The following is a 17,204-nucleotide window of genomic DNA, read 5'->3' on the forward strand; positions in this document are numbered from 1 at the left end:
TCTCTTATGAGGATACCAGCCAGTTTGGATTAGGGCTCCCTTAATGGCCTCATTTCAACTTAATCACCTCATTAACAGCCGTATTTCCTAATGCAGTCATAATCTGAGGGGTTGGGGGGTCAGGCTGAAACATTATGAATTTGGGGGGGATACAATTCAGTCCATGAGCTTCATTGGTGGCTCAGATGGTAAAGAATCCACCTACAATGCGGGAGACCTGGGTTCGATCCTTGGGCTGGGAAGATCCCCTGGAGGAGGGCATGGCAACCCACTCCAGTATTCTTGCCTGGAGAATCCCATGGACAGAGGAGCCTGGTGGGCTACAGTCCATGGGGTCACAAAGAGTCAGACACGACTGAGTGACTAACGCTTTCACACACTTCACACAATTCAGTCCATAACACAGGTTTTTAGGGATGATAATTGTGAGAGACTGGAGTATTATTCAGTAAATATTTATTCCCGTTGCCCCTCCCTCTTGGGCTGTTGTCCGCCCCTGCTCCACTGACCTTGGACTTGAGTCTGTGACTTGCTGTAACCAATGGAGAGTGAGCAGGTGTGATGCCAGCAAAGACTTTAAAGGTGCTTGCATTGTTTGGCTTGCCTTTTGCTCTCTGGTGATCTACCATAAGATGAGGATGTACCCAGGAAGCTGCTGGCCCAAAGAAAATGAAGAGACACGTGGAGCAGACCTGGACCGAAGCTACAGCATGCAGCCAAACTCAGCTGAGATCAACAGAACCCCCACCCCATGAGCAGGAAATAAACATTTAAAGCTGCTGAGTTCGGGTGTGCTTAAAACTTTTGTTACACAGCATGATTGCAGCAATAGCTGACTAATGTGATAAGTAATAAAGTAAATTACTATGTCATGTAGACAAAAAGCTTTTCCTCTGTGCTGAACTTTATTTTACCAAAGATTTCAGATAGATAGAACTCCTTTTTTTTTTTCCTACTGGTTAAACAGACAAGCCATAAATTATTTTGATTATCTAGCATACTTGACAGGGAGGAAAAGATTTTTCCAAACACATTGCATATGTTTTTACTTTCAGGAGGATTATTAGTATTTTGTGAGTGTCAGCAAGGCACTAAGTGCTGACCTGGGATTCCAGGAAGCGTAGTTCATGCCCAGAAACCTCAATACTGGAGTCACCTAAGGACCATCAGACAGATGAGGTCATAAGCTAAGAATGTCTTAAATATGTGAAAGGATTGTGAGTAATTATTTAATTATGCTGGTGATTAAAAGTCCAGGCTCACATACCTTCAGTCTCAGGTATGGCTCCCTACATATTTCCAAATTGAAATTTCTCAAAGCTTTGATAGCTCTGGTATGCCCAGTTTTTTATTTCTAATCCTAGGAATCTGTTCCAAGGTTGGAGGGACATCTTCCACCCTACGGGGTCCAAACATTGGTAGCGCCATTTATTCATTCTTACTTTCCTGATAACTTGCCAGGATCCAAGATTTATAATCAACTGCATGGGATTTTGAACATTAGTTGAAATTACACTTTATATGGCCTGCAGATCCTCTGTTTTATTTCATTTAGGCTCACCCGTTTCCACTGCATCTCTAAGCAAAGGTCACGACCTCTTTCAAAAAGGGCTCAACGGAAGGGAAAATAGCAAGTCTACGTGTTGAAGTAAGAGAATTTGGTTCATAAAATAAAACTAAGGCGACAGAAGGCAAAGGGAGTTTCCGCTGTTTGAAAAGGGGCTTTCTCAGCACAAGCTTGGAAAAAAATGTTGATGATTTATGCAAATTAGAGAGGAAATGTGCCCCAAGGGATCTTGGCACAAAAGCTCAAGTCGGAATTCTGGATTCAAGGCTGGCAGTGTCTCTGATTCACTCTGTGACTGGGGCTGAGCCATTGAACTTCTCTGTTTCTAAATACCCTCATCTATAAAGGCGGGCTAACAATGCTGCTCTTCCTGCCCCTGAAGGGGAGGCAGTGAAAATGAATGAAATGTCGGGGAATTACTTCTAAAAGCCATCGATTAGAAATACAGCATATGGTCTTAATGAGAGCTTGTTTCTGCCACAAATTTTTCCCTGCTCCCTACGATCACTCCAGCTAGAGTGCCACAGAAATCAACTTCTCTCTTCAGCTATCTTCACATGCCGCTTTTCCAATCACAGAGGTCTTTAAAACAGCACTCCTGCCTGCTCTGGGTGGGCATGACAAGGCCGTGGCTCCTGGCTCCTTTCTACATGGAGCCATGCAGTCCAGATTTTCCGAGACGGTGGTGATTTAAAATATTCTGTCCCATTGTCAGACCATGTGTTGGAACATGTGTCAGATCACGTGTCCTGATCATTGCCTTAGAAAATATGGTCGCTCACACCTTCATGGGAAAAGAAGCACCTGCTTGTTGCCTAAAGTCCTCTTTGGAAAAGCATGGGAATAAGCCATAAAGCTGTAGAGACCCACTGATTGATTGAGCAGTGGATATATAAACAGGGAAGGGGAAATGGGGGAGAGTGTTAATTTGACTCAATCATTATGTGCTAGGGTAGGGTGGGGAAACTCACCTGTTTCTTAAGTAGCTAAGTTTGCGCTGGGCACTGGGCTAACCACTGTGGTTACAGAAACAGATAGACAACATCCCTGGGCCTGAGCAGCTTGCAGTGCAGTGAAGGACAAAGGCAGGTAGCAATTAACAAACTAAGGGGCGCTTCCAGGCTGTCATGAGAGCAAGGACAGTTTGTGGGGAATCAGGAAGGGCTTCACAGAGGTGGTGACACCATAGATGAGTATTGAAGAATGAGCAGAAGCTCAGCAGTGGGGGGCTAAGAAGGAACAGGCATTCCAAGCAGGGAGCAAGAGCCCAGCAAAGACCTAACCGCAAATTCTGTTGGCGTCCCACCCATGTCCTTCCACCCAACCCAGAAGGCACCTGGAAAGATTTCCCAAATACATGAGGACTTCCTGAAACTCCATCAGAGGGAGTTCTCAGGCCTCTGAAGCAAGCTCAGCTGGCTACCATATGTGCAGGCAGATCCTAAGTACTTAGTTCCCAGAAATCATCCTCAACTCATGAGAGCCGGGGTGTGCTGGAGCCGTGGTACGAGCTCTGGAGCCTGACTGTTAACATATTCAGAAAATTTGCAAGCCAATTGTTAAAACACTGGTAGCTTCCAATCAGCCACAGTGGGAATATTTATACCCTGGCAATTGGCGAATACCATAAATTGGGACTTTCTTCGTTCTCCAAGAAATCTGGTTTACTAGCACACCACTGGATGGGAGTTGGTGGATAGATACTCTGAGGGGTGTACTACACAGGATCCCACAGAGACACCAGCAGAATTGAGCCCCAGTTGCTCATGTTGATAACCTGCTCATGAACGGACCCTATACTGGTCTTCCTCCCTTCCGTGTCTTGATTTTTAATCCCTCACTGTGCTTCCTGGGATCACCTCTCTTATGCCCCCAGATCCTTGGCTCAGGGTCAGCTTTGGGAGGTACCCAAATTAAAACAGTAATGGAAGCAAGAGTCGTGATCATGGAGGGCTGTTATACCAGGCAGAGGATGTTGAATTTAACCAAGGTGTCTGCAGTCTTGAAAGAATTTAAAGAGGTAAAAGGTGGCAAGATCAAGTCTGCATTTCTTAAGGTCACCCTCAAGGCCTGCGGAACAGATGAAAACACGGGGAGCAAGACTGAGGTAGGAGGACGGTGGTGATGGTTTCGAAACGTGAATGTACTTAATACCACTGAACTGTACACTTACAATGGTTAAGATAGTCAGTTTCATGCCCATTTTACCACAATAAAAATAATGGGGGGGGGGGGGCGGGAATGGAGGCGGGAAAACCAAGAACTAAGTCAGTGTTAGAATGAGGAAAGAAATGATAAGGGTGTCAGACAACCATGGGGGATGCCATCCATATAGAACATGAGGGAGTTGTGCTTGCCATAGCACTGTTCATGGATAGAACTCTGAGCACAGCTGGCACTGAAGAAGCAGATACCAGAAGAGGAGGATGAGACACAAAAGAAGACTGTATCAAGGAAGACAGAGTAAAGGGAACGTCAAGAGGGAAGTGTCACCAGGGCCACAGACCAAAAAGAAGTGGTTATCAGGATTAAATAGGTAAGGGTTTAGTAGCTGAAATAAACTTCTCATTGACTTCTCACCAGAGCCCTACATTAAATTCAGTGACCTTGCTGAATTCCCTTATTAATTCTCATAGATGAATTATATGTTTTGTTGGATGTTCTCTGTGCACAACCATGTCATCTGCGAATAGTTTCACTTCTTCCTTTCCAATCTTCATGAGTTTTCTTTCTTTTTCCTGCTTTATTGCACTGGCTATATGGTCTCCAGAGTAATAATGAGCAGGAAGAGTGATAGCAAGCATCATGCCTAGGTCCTGATCTCAGGAGGGAAATTTTCAATATTTTGCCATTAAATACAATGTTTGTTGGGGCTTCCCTGGTGGCTCAGTGGTAAAGAATCCACCTGCAATGCAGGAGACACAGGTTCAACCCCTGGGTCAGGAAGATACCCTGGAAAATGAAATGGCAACCCACTCCAGTATTCTTGCCTGAGAAATCCATGGACAGAGGAGCCTTGCAGGCTACAGTCCACGGGAGTCACAAAAGAGTTGGGACACAACTTAGCGACTAAACAACATCTGTTATAAGTTTTGCTTGTACTTACTTTTTATCAGATGAAGGAATTTCCATTCTAAGTTTGCTAAGTGATTTTACCATGAAGGGGTGCTGAACTGTATTTCTGTATTTCTCTGGGTGATCCTGGGAAAGTTCCTTAAACCGTAAACCATAAAATGACCTACAGCTTTGGCATTAGATATATCTGGATTCAAATTCCAGCTGTACCATTTTCTCCCTGTGATTCTGTGCAATTTAGTTAAGTTACCTCATATAGAAAATGGAGACAATAATAGTAACTCCCTCATAGGAACCAGAGATTTTTTTGTAAGTTCAAGAGCCCAAGAGGCTGGCTTTGAAGCAGGACTAGGGTTTAACATCCAAATCCTGGAGCCAAAGCCTATGGAATTAGCTCTCTGCAGGGGCCAATGTTCCCAAGAGCCTTTCCATCTCCTGCTCCTTGCTCAGGATTTCCCAGAACCCTTCTGATGATGAATGGGGATGGAGCTGAGCTCTTCCATCCATATTGTTGCACTCTGCCCCCTCAGGACTAAGGGAGCAAACATATGAGTAGTTGGTCCACTGTGATGGCCCTACCCACGGCCCATGCATCCTGGTATTCATGCCCTCATGCAGTCCCCTGCTTTTGAATCTGGGTGAGCTTCTCTCTTCTAATTAGGTGAATTGGCATAAGTGATACTACATGACATCTAAGGCTAGGTCAGAAAAGGATTTCTAGATTATATCTTGGTCTTTCAGAACTTGGGCCACCATGACAAAAGTGCTATTATCCTAAGGCCACCATGCTGGAGATAGGAACCGCATTCTACAGTCCCAGCTGAGCCCAGATTGCCAGCCATCCCCATCAAAGCATCACACTTATGCACAAAGCCAACCTGGACCCTCCAGGCCAGCTCATCCACCACTGGAGTGTCACTGAGAGTCCCTAGTTGACCACATGGAGCAGAAGAATCACCCATCTTAGTCCTGGGCCAATTCCTGGCCCACAAGATAAGAAGATACAGTAACATGGTTGTTACATACATTTGGGAGCTGTTCATTGTACAGTGATAAATAACTGAAGTATCTACCTTATGGGTTGAGTCTTTAGTCATGGAAAAACACTAAGCAAACCTGTCTAGTGCTCAAACCTATAACATTCATCTTGTTTGACCTTATTCTAACCACTTCAGCTAACCAGATTCAAGTATGCAGTATTTAAGAACTGAGAAAACAGAGAAGGAAGTTGTTTCACTCAAAATTCTCTGCATGCCTTTGTGTCTTAAATCCTTCTATTAACAAGAAGGGGTGTAAACAGATAATCCTCAGAGCAACTTACAACATTGGTACCATTAAGTCCAGCCGATTTTTTAAGGTTGAAGAAATGAAGGTTCAGAGAGAATAACTCACTTGCGCAATATCACACAGCTAGTTAAATGGCAAAATTGGGACCGAAACCTAATACTATAAACTGTAAATCAGGCTTTTTTTTTTTTTTTTTGGTCTGGGTTGGGGCACTTTTACTTGGTAATCAGGGGGATCCACTCATAGTAGCACAAGGAACAGAAGAGAACTGATGAGAAGAACTCAGAAGCAAAAGTACAGCCAGGTTCCCCGCCCTGGGGCGGAGGCAGGACCCCCTCACTGGACCCCTATCTTTGAGAAACCCACCTTTGCCCTCTCTGGGGCCCTGTGTTTCTGAAGGCACTCTGTTTTTTACTGTATGTCTTTATTATTCTCTGCCTTTCTGCAGACTAGTTTTCCCTGGCCTGGGATCCACAGGCTTGAACACCACGGTCCCATGATCAGGCAGAGTTGACTACATAATCTGTGGGGCCCAGAACAAAACTAAAATGCAGGGCCCCAGCCAGAGGCTGGGAAGTCAGTCTCTCTTTCCCACATGTCCACTGCCTCAACCCAAGGTACTTGGTGGCCTCCAAGGGATCACAGCCTCCAAGCTGGAACACATTCAGGGCTGGGATCCTCCGTGGAGGAGAGGTCCCTGCCAAGTGTCAGACCCAAAGTGCTACTACCTTGCCCCACCCCCAAGATGCTATGAGGCTCACTGGACCCCAACTTGGACCTTCCCAAAGTTAGTACCCAGGCTCGTGCCAGGGGCAGAGGGTGGCAGCAGCCCCAAGGCCAGGGTGGTGTGCAGGAGGCCAAGTAAGGCCAGGGGCACCAGGAGGTGGGGAGCCAGCATCTGAGAACCCATTACAGGAAGGTAAACCGGGGGTGGAGGGCAGGAGGGGGGACCGTGCATGAGCTGGGGCTCCATGCCCCTGGGTCATGCTCCACTGTCCCATCGGACCTCACCCACCAAACCCAGATTTGAAATAATATTATTCAGAATGCCAAGATGGCAACTGCAGAGCAGTAAACCCCAAGCGTGGGGCCCTTCTGAGCACAGGACCCTGTGACTGCACTGATTAGACTCCACATAGCCAGCCCTGCCCTACCTAACCAGCTTTTTTTCCTCTCTGGCTCCCTTGTTCCTGGGGTGGGGGTACAGACTCCATCTGCAGCTAAAGCGATATAGAGACTGCTGGCATTCCAACCCTGTAGAGGACAGAGGTCCCAGACATCCGGGATGTGAACCAGGAAGAGACCCCAAAAGCTCCCTCGTGAATGCTCTCCTACCACCTCCTAAGTGATGTCATACTGCCCATCACATACTCTGCAGGTATATGAGCTAAGGGGGCTGGTTGCCCACCCCAGCATCCATCCCCCAATTCCTTAGTAACTGGAGGCCGCAATGGCCTCAAGCTAAGCAGTAGCATTACTCGGCCTCCCTTGCAGCAAGAGGTGGCCAACTGGCCAATGAGACGTGAGTAGAAATCACGGGGTGGGACTTCTGAGAAATCTTTATAAAGGAGGCTGACTCAGTTGGATGGGGGTGTCCTTTTCTCCCCTTGTCTCTCCGCTTCTTGCTGCTTCAAGGATTCAAGGCAGTGGGTGGCATGATCAGATGGAGGAGGCAAGTTTGGAGAGGGTGGGTTCCATTGTTCCATGAGGAGCTCTCAAAGATCTGAATTAAGAGGGTCAGATGGGGAAGAGCCCAGGAGAAAGGTTAAGGAGGTACGACCTACAGGATTTGATGGTCGAGAGCACAGTCAGTACCTTTCTGTGTGCCAAGCAAAGTAGAATGTAAGCTCCATGACACAGGGACCGTATCTCTGTGGCTTACCATTCCACACCCTGGCCCAGCACAGTGCCAGGCACAAAGTGGGTAATCCCTATGTGTGGTCCAATAAATGAATGAAGAATGAATGAAAGTGCTGTAGAAGTCCTTTGAGGGCTTGACTCCTAATTGATCAGGAACATCCATCCCCAGGGAGCCCCTTGTACCCAGGGAATGATTCCCAAGTATGACTCTCTTGCTTTGTGCTACCTGTGAACTCCTGCCATCCTCATGCTCAGACTCAGGCTGGGTTTTGGGGGGACCTGGAGGACAAAAGCCATTGGAATGCCACCCTGCTCCAAGCTTTTCCCAACTCTGGCTCTGATGTGGTTTGCAGGCCAAGTTAATGCCACTGTTTCCACAACATCACTTCCTCTGCAGCGTGAGAAAAGAGGAAGAAAACTCGCTCTATGACTCTCCTCTTCCCCCAGGGAAAGCACAAAGCTGTTGGAAACAATAAAAGCAGCCCTGTGTAAAGGGGAGACTTTTGTCTGTGCAGTCAGGGGTTGCTGCGCCCGCGACTTCCTGCAGGGACATTCGGCAGTTTTGCAGATAAATAAATGCTCACATTCAGAATGACCAGCCTAGAACACTTTTATGAGCCTTTTCTCCTCCCCAGGCTGTACACAGATAATAAATCAAATTAGCATCCTGAACCTCCGGATCAGCATCACTTGTCACCAGTTCCCCCTGCATGAAGGGTAAGTGAGTTTCGGCAAGGCTGTGCTCAGCTATGATCTGGCCACGTGGGATTGAGGCCTGTGGCCTCCTTGGAAATCATTTGATGTTTCAGGCTGAGGTCACAGGGCCCTGTTGGTCACTCCAGACCAGACTGTAAAAGAGGTGGCTTAAGCCCCAGCCTTCTAATCAAGATTAGGTTGTTACTTAGAAAATAAACACTTTCATTTCTTAGTTAATAATCATAGGAACATGAGCCAAAATAGACAACTGTCAGAAAGACAGACAAAGAAGGAAGGGGAGGGAGGGAGGGAGAGAGGGAGGTAGGACAGACTATATCCATAATCAGAAACAGAGGCTAGCCATTTTCCTCCTCCATGTTCTGCCTAAGAGAGTGACTTACACAGCAGAGGCATTCAACAGATGCTGGAGGAATGGAGTTGGAAAGGAGCGAGTTTACTTTCAGGTAACTGGAAATGAAATTGGTCCTCATTTCAGGCTGCCCAATTAGTGACACAGAATGGACAACTGGTTAGGTTTAGAAAATGAGGGTTCGGGGAATAACAATATGACATAAAAGTATGTTCTATAGGATTACCTGAATATATGCATTTTTTAAAATCGCATCCTCTCTTGGAGCACTGGAAGGAGCTGGACAGCCCAGAGCAGCAGTGGTAGGCTGTTCAAATGGCAGATGTGGTCCTACTGCCCAGCCATCTCCAAGCTGTTGGTTGAGGTAGATGACTGCCTTCCAAGAGATGTGACCTCACAGCTGGTGAGGGCTGGGACTCTGAAACAAGCTGCACAGATGTACGATCATGGTGTTCCTTATGTGGTCTGTGAATTGAAAAATAAGCGCTAACTGCAAGTCACGCTCCCCCCCACCCCCCGCCCCCGCCGCTGCCACCAAGGGCCTGTGGAAGGGAAACCAATGAGCCATGCTTGGTGGGTGTACCCTCCTTTCCTGTGATATGTTCAGATATGCCTGATCCTGAGCAGAAGCCTACAGAGAAGGAAGGGTGGGGGAAAATGGCTGAGATCAAGCAAAAGCTGCTTTGGGTATATGCCCCAGCAAGTTCAAATGCTGCCAGGCTGATTGGTTGGGGGGAGGGGTGGAGTGGGAAGTTAATGTATTTTTGAATAAGAGTTTCCTGTTATCTGCAAACAGTCACAAAACAGCTAGAGATTTTATTAAAATAGTCCTCTTAGAAGGAGCAGTGGTTGGGGCCGTTTTCTCTAAAATCACGGGTGGTTCTTGCCATGGGTGGTTCTGTTATCGTTTCTTCAGATACCCATTCATTTCACCATTATTTACTAAGTGCCTACTGTGTGTCAGTCATAGGGCAACGTAGAAAATACACAGTCCTCAAACAAACACTAAGTTTTGTAGATGGGTCTGGACTTCTGATTCCAAGGTGACCACTAACAAAACGTTTAACCACTCAGACTCAGGGATACTTGGCTTCAAATTCCCACTAAGTCATTTAACTCGCTGGGTGACTTGATAAACTCATGTAACTGACCTGTAAAGTTTGAGGGCTCGTAAAGTACTCAGCACAGCGCGGAAGTGGGAGTACTATTATTATTTAGCGCGATCCCTCCACCCCACCCCAGCTCAGATCCCTGCCGCCCTCCACCGCTTGATGGTATTTCCGAGGCGGGCCAGGCCTTCTGCCGCTGGGCCGTGACCCTGGAAATCGGGTCAGGCTCTCGTCAAGACGTGAGTGTATGTGTGTGTGTTGGGGTGGGAGTGGGGGGGGGCGGCTTTCTTTGCGCGCGGCTTTCCCCAAGGTCTGTCGACAGTCTAAAAACTCACTTGAGAGGAGAGGAATGAGCGCGAAGTGGCTCTTTCGATCTGAGACACCCCCTCCCGGAGAAATCACCCCCTCCCCCCAGCCCAGCGCGGAGTGAAATCTTAGAAGCCGCGGCTGCCGGGTTTGAACGGAATGCCGGAGTCGGTGGAAGCCGGAGCTGGTCGGCCCGAAGGTCAGCGAGTTGTTTTGAGTTCTCGTACCCGGAAGGGGGGGAAGCAGGGAGGAGAGGACGCCGGGGCCCGAGAGACCCCGCGTCAGAGCAGAAATTGTTTGTGCTCCGGAACAGGCAGCTCAGCGGAAGCCGCGACGGGGGCGGGTCACGTGCGGCGGTGGCGGCGCAGCTGGCGGGGAAGCCGGGCTGGGACAAGGGCCGGGCCGGACGGGGGTGGCACGGGGCGGCGGCTTTCGCAGCCGAGGATGGAACCGGCGTACTCGGGCCGCTGAGCGAGTGGCGTCCCGAGCCTGGGGCGAGGGAGGCGCGCGAGTTATGGAGGGACTGGGGTTGGAGCCAGCGTGCTCGGAGCTCCGCGTGGTGCCGCACGGGCGGGACGGGAGATCGCTGTGGGGGAGGGGTGGTGGCGTGGGGGGGCACGGGAGTGGGTCCCCCCAGGCAAGAGTGGCGATAGCGGGACCGACGCGGAGACTGCACGGTCGTCTGAACCCCGAGAATGGAGGCACCGCTCCTGTAGTCGCTGGCCTTGTTTTCGTCTTTGCACGCAAATCCCGGAACGACCGGAACCGCCATCCCTGTCTGCGTCCCAGGGGTGCCCCATTACGCGCGGGGGAGGCTGCATCCCGCAGGGCGACTCCGGGAGGGGAGGGCTGCCGCGATGGCTCCGCGGAGGGCGCCGGCTGGAGTCGTGATGCACACGACCTACACACCTCCTTCTCCCCCGGAAGGAAAGGCTCAGGCCATCTCTGGGGACGCCCCGGGGCTGTGTGAGCTGTGCGGGGACCGCGGAGCGGGAGAGGGTGCTGTAGGGAGACCACCGGCCCTACCTTAAAGACAGGGGTGGCCTCGTGGCCGGGAATGAGGAGTTTCACGCTTCCCCGAAGTAGCGAGCGCTACTCCGGCGTGGGATGGAAAGAACACGAACTTGGTCAGCAGCCAGAGCGCTTGAGGACGCCTGACTTCGGTGCCCCCCTCCCGGAGTGGCCTGAAGTGTTTCCCTCTGCTGCGTAGTCCACGCGGTTGAGGTCCGAGGCCTAGATAAGTGGGAGGGTGTGGTCAGGCCTCTGATGTGAAACCCACCCATGTTCCTCTCGGACGCCACGCGGAAGAGGGGCGGCACGGTCCTCGCACAAAGTTTGCCACCCCACCTCTCATCGGGGAAGGGCAGTTCTTCCGGTGGTGGGGGGCAGGGAAATAATGGCTTGGGCACGGGGAGTGGTGCTAGTTCGTTTTCCAGAGGGGCGCGGGCGGCCAGCGTTTTCGCGTCCCCCGAGTGGCGGCGCTTGGCCCCGCTGCGAAGTCTACTGGGAGTTGAGGCAGCGGGAGCCGTGCAGAGTGTGGTGCGACGCGAGACGCCATTTGCATCCCCCTCCTCCCCCCCACCTCCGCCTGCAGGTTGGCGGGGGCCGAGGTGTCGCCCGCCGCGGAAGCGTGCTCCTCGCAGTGACACTGATTAGATGCTGTGTCGGTACGTGCCCGGAATCGGGTGGGCCTTCACCTCTCCTGTGCGCATACACTTTTCTGTTGGAAAACTTGCGGGTTATTCCAACCCCCCCTCCCCCACCCCCCTTGCCGCACAGCTGCAGTCTTCAGGGCGGAATTAGGCGAGCACGTTAGCTCAGCCCCAGGGAAAGAGGATCGTGCTAGCGCTGGGAGGCCGCCGGGCCCGGGCCGCGAAAATCCAGCCCTGGCTTTGCGTCGAGCTGCCGAGTGCGGCGCTTACGCGCGCCCGGCCAGCCGAGGCCTGGTTTCCATCTGCCCCTTTTGCCTCCGTGTTAAGTTAGCCGGGGAAAACCCAGTGATCCGTGCACAGCCCCTCGGAGAACACCGCCTCCCCGCACCCCCCCCCACCCCCGCGCCAAGCCCGATTCTGACCGATGGAAAAAATGACAGTATAGGTCGGAGCAGGCTGCCCGCCGAGTATTAATGCGGCCGCCTCCGTTCCCGGTGCATGGGGAGGATGGGCGCCAAGCCAGGAAACCGCCGAAGGAGGAGCCAGGAGGGCCGCCTGCCCCTTCCCGGGCTAGAAAACGTGGATTCTTAGAGAGACCAGACAACCGTGGGCAGACAGCTGCGAGAACTTATCCCACTAAATACAGGTTGTCCGTGTATCTTTCAAGCAAGATCGATCTTTTTGTTTTAATCAAGTACACGTTGAGTCAGTTACAAATACTGTGAGAACTGGTTGATCTGTAGCTGAAACCCCGCGCTCTGCCTGCTATGAAAAGTCTGGGCAGGAGGTACCGGACTGAGCATGATGTATCTTGGCGCAGGCCGTGTGTGTCCTGAGAAACCGCAGTCCCCTTTGCACTCCACCTTCGAGGACTCTTACTACAACTCTCAACGGGGATTTCTTTCCGTTGTACTTTCTATTGGGGGCTTGCTTGTTCCTTGCAAAACCCTGCCTGGGATTGTTAGTACTTCCTAGTGGATGGTCCTGGGTTTTGGCTTTTATAAGCCCACGATTTTCTCTTGCCTTTTTCTTTTCCTGCGTTCGTGCGGCTGGGTGCTGTGGAGTCCTTTCCCGCACCCCGCCCCCGGTCCCGGTCCCGGCCCCGGCCCCAAACGTCTGCTGCCGCCGCCCTCGGACTCTCTCCTTCGCGCACCACGCGGCCTCGGTGGGGGAAAGTGAACTCTCCGGGTGGCGCTCGAGAACTGGAATTCTGACTTTGGGCTGCGGGTTTGCTCCGGAGGCTGGCCGGCAGCGGCGCGGGAGCCAGAGGCTGTGAAGGGGAAGCCCCAGAGGTGACCCCAGAGGCTTCGGGAGCAAACCCGGAGGCGCCCGCGTCTTTGTCTTTCGCGGGGCTGGCCGCCTGGCACGCACAGCTCGGATAAGAATCAACTGTGAGAGCGAGAGCGCACCGCCAACACATTTCAGTGACTAGGCAAACGCCGGCAGCCACGTAAGGAAAAGGCCATTTGCGTTGTCTTTGAAAAGGAAAAGGCTGTCCCACTTAATGAATTATGAGTGACCTGGGAGAGGCCAGGCGCGGAGTTTGTGGCGCCGAGGCCTCCTCGGGGCGCTTCTTCGCCCCAGCCCCGCCCCATCGTGCAGGAGACCCCATTTCAAAGGAAATGAGAAGCTTTTGGAAATCAGACATCTGACCCATTCTATTTACGTAAATAGTGGTACATTTGTGTGTCCCTAAAATGAGACTCACCAGCAGCCCAGGGACTGGGGCCTGCTGCCTGCCAGCTCTGGACCGGCGTTAAACTCTGGCTAACTTACATCCCCAGAGGATGTGGCTTTTGCCCAGCGTCTCTAAGAACTGATTTATAGGAGGTGGCCTTGAGCCATCAGAAAGGGTGGCCTGCAAGAGTCTACAGGACGTCCTCTAAACCAGGGCTGTTCGCCCAAGGCCTCAGGGAGAGGGTGGGTAATGGTGCCTGAGCCCTGGCAGAAGCTTCCCATTAATCCAGTCTAAATGAGCACCATTAAAGCAGTTTCCCCTTCCATCCTTACCACACACACGGGTCTTTAAGGGAAAGTCTAGTCGAGACAGTTTGAGCCCATTTTGCCTTAATTTTTTTATGGGCAGTAGTGCTATTTCTGGGCTTCCCAAGTGGCTCAGTAGGTAAAGAATCTGCAGTGCAGGAGATGTGGGTTCAATCCCTGGGTCAGGAAGATCCCCTGCCACTGAGTGTGGCAGGCTACAGTCCATAGGGTTGCAGAGTCCGACAGGACTGAGCACAGCACAGCATCAGCACCCTTTCTACCCTGTCCAAACTCTGCCTTCAGCAGCTTCAGCCTGGTAACCTGAAACTGAAATCTCTCAGTCGTGTCCGACTCTTTGCGACCCCATGGACTGTAGCCTACCAGGCTCCTTCATCCATGGGATTTTCCAGGCAAGAGTACTGGAGTGGGTTGCCATTGCCTTCTCCAGGGGATCTTCCCAACCCAGGATCTAACCCGGGTCTCCCGCATTGCAGTCAGATGCTTTTACTGTCTGAGCCCACCAGGGAAACCTGGTAAAAGTATCAAATCCTAACAACACTGTAGCCAGGCAGAGTCCTATGCACTTTATGTATGAATTCATATCATCCTGAACACAGTCCTATGAGTTAGACAGTTACCGGTATCATGTTACAAATGAGGACACTGAGGTCCTGAACGCTTAGGAGGCTCTGTGGCACATTTTGGGCTATGGCCAGGATGGTCCCCAACTGAGGAATGTAGGGCTGTGCTGCCTCCCCGGTATTGTGTAGTGAAGGTGAGCTGTTTGGGTTGGGGGGAGACGGTGTTGGACCTACCACCTTCCAAAGGGTTATGGGAAGAGATGGGGAAGCCCGACAATTTGGCCCTTATCTTGCAAAGGGAAGTCCCGAAGCCTCTTACAGAAGCACGTTATAGTGGCGGCAGAAGGAACCAGGGAAGGCAGTGCAAAGGCCCCTCGCCCCACGTCGCCGCATAGCATCCGGCGGTCACGTCCGCCGGAGGTGACTGGGGGCTGGGGACAGCCGATTGCGAAGGAACTCCTTATCGCCGAGAGTCAGTGGTCTCAGGAGGCGGAGTTAAACGACCGCCTTCGGGGTGGGGGTGGGGGCTAGGTTAAGCCGGTCCCTGGGCCCCGGGCGTACCCCGGACTCCTTTCGCGGAGCCGGCCGGATGCCTAGCAGCGCCTTCCGCACCTCCGGGCTCCACTCCGCTTGAGCCGCCAGCCCTGGGCACGGAGCCTGAGGACCGGAGCTGGAGAGGCCAGCTAGACGAGTCTCGATTGGGATAGCTGGTTCCGGGTTGCTCGTACACTCACCCTGCCGCCCCCATACACTCATCCCCCTTTCCGGGTGCGCGTGCGTGCGCGTGCACACACACACACACACGGATCTCCAGCCCGCAGCCCGCCTCCCGGGCCTCCGCCTTCCCTTCCTCCTCCCAGCTCCGGCGCTTCCGAAGCCCGTGGCGGTTGTGTGTTGCACTCCGGAAGAGTCGGGGTTGGGGGAGCCGTGCCACCTCGCCCCTCCCCAGGGTCCGTGCACACGCTGGCGCCTCGGGGGCGAGCAGCCAGGCCTGGGGATCCCCAACTCCCACGGGAAGTAGCGGTGGCTGCCGGGGACCTGTGCACTCTGTGTTTCGTGTTTCATGATGGCCCGGGGGTCAAAGGCGAGGGCCAAACAGTGGGGCCTACGCGTGAATGGGGATGGCGATAAATACCCTCTCCGGGAAGGCTGGCCGAGTCTCGACCACGGCTACTAGGAGTCTGCCCTGCATGGCTTGTATTGGCCACAGTTTGACACCCTGGATGCCCGGGCCAGAGTGTGGCCCTGTGTGTCTTGGGGTTGGGGTGCGAGGTGTTGTGGTCGGAGGCGGCACTGGAAAATCAGCCCCCCATCTCACATCATCCTGGAGCCTTTACTTCTAGCTCGGAAGACCCTTGGGCCCGGCTGCCCTAACCACCGCCAGAGCCCGAGAAGGGACTGGCAAACCGGCCTATCCGCACTTACGGGCTTTGAGAGGCCTCGGCCGGCAGCCGAGCCGAGGGAGGGAGCGCAGCAGCCCGCGCGCCTCAAGGCAGAACACACGCCTTTCCCGGAACCTTGAAACCCTGGGGAGCCGCTGCCATCTTCGCGTGACGAGCAGCGAGACGCCGGTGATTAAGTGTTTCTTTCCGGCTCCCTCCCCGGGTTGCGGCTCTCCTCCTTGCCGGAGAGGGAAGAATAAAACCGGGGCGCGGGTGGGGGCAGGTAGCACACAATTGCGGTCTCCACTCACCCTGTGTCCGCACTGGTCTCCCAGGATGCGTCTACGCGGGGCGCCCTCTGCCCCTTTACACAATGCCTCGGCGAGGATTGAGGCTCTGGGGTGTCGACATGCCTCAGTTTCCATCCGCCTCGAGCCCAAATCGCGAAGTTTAATGCGGTGGGGGAGGGGGCACACATTGCTGAAGCCACCCGACCCCCATCTCTTCTCCCATGGGAATTAAACCTTAATACAGGAATCCCCCACCCATGCCAGGGACTAATCCTGCCGCCCCTCCTGGGATTAACTCGGCTCACAGGTCCATAAAACACTTCCGGCGCGGTTGGAGGGTCTGTCTGCAGAAACACTTTAAAATTATCCTCCCGGGTTTGGAGTGGGAATTGACCCGGTGGAGGGAAGTGAGTAAACCAGAGGGTTGTAAGAGGTGATCCGTGCGGTTTGCAGGCTGTCGAAAGAGGTGCCTAAACTGTGGGCTGTCGGGGCTGCTTCAACCCAGAGGGTGACCTGGGTCCCAGTAGACACATCTCGGAAAGGGATGCAACATTTACTAAATGACATTGATCTGGAGGAGAGTGGAGGCAAGCAGGAGCTGGTAGGTTTCAGCTGACTTCTGGCCCCTTTTCAATGAGGCCAGAAACTTACTGTTCCTGAAACTGTTTGGGGTTTGGGGCAGAAAATCAGTCTCCTGCCCCTCTTAGGTGGGATTCTGAAGACCAAGATCTTAAAGCATTTGGTAAACAGGACCTGATCCCCTCCACATCATTGTGACTAATGTTCCATCTCTCTTACCCTAGAAAACAGAGTGGTTTGCTGATTAAAAAAAAAAAAAGTAAAAACCAACCCTTCCTCTAATCCACACAGGAATGTACAGATAAACAGTATCCAAAAGCCATTTAAGATTTTGAACATCTTCTTCTTTTACATCACTTCAAATTAACTTTCTGAGGTAACAGAACATTCTTTGGAATGTTCTGAGAAACATTCCTGTCCAAAGTGGGGGTTAAATGAAAGGAAAAAAGACCTTGAAACCGGGTCAA

The 17,204-nt window shown here is 52.1% G+C and overlaps 1 protein-coding gene and 1 long non-coding RNA gene across 5 annotated transcripts in view; one reads left to right on the forward strand and one right to left on the reverse strand.

The window, feature by feature from the left end:
- Positions 1-11,822, reverse strand: part of LOC139181327 (uncharacterized) — an 88,905-nt gene extending 77,083 nt beyond the window's left edge. For all 3 annotated transcript variants that reach the window (XR_011565324.1, XR_011565323.1, XR_011565322.1), the window contains exons 1-2: positions 11,297-11,822; positions 9,082-9,320 (exon numbers count right to left, since the gene is read on the reverse strand). This is a non-coding gene — a long non-coding RNA (uncharacterized lncRNA). The remainder of the gene's footprint in view (positions 1-9,081; positions 9,321-11,296) is intronic.
- Positions 10,182-17,204, forward strand: part of BCOR (BCL6 corepressor) — a 118,972-nt gene continuing 111,949 nt past the window's right edge. Inside the window, exon 1 of one of the 2 annotated variants that reach the window (XM_070784383.1) lies at positions 10,182-10,203. The gene's annotated coding sequence lies outside the window, so the exon portion shown is untranslated. Of the gene's footprint in view, positions 10,204-10,315; positions 10,470-17,204 lie in introns of those variants that run through there. The other variant, XM_070784379.1, reaches the window with a different exon arrangement.

Source organism: Bos indicus, chromosome X, assembly GCF_029378745.1.
Source record: "Bos indicus isolate NIAB-ARS_2022 breed Sahiwal x Tharparkar chromosome X, NIAB-ARS_B.indTharparkar_mat_pri_1.0, whole genome shotgun sequence".
NCBI classification, from domain to species: domain Eukaryota; kingdom Metazoa; phylum Chordata; class Mammalia; order Artiodactyla; family Bovidae; genus Bos; species Bos indicus.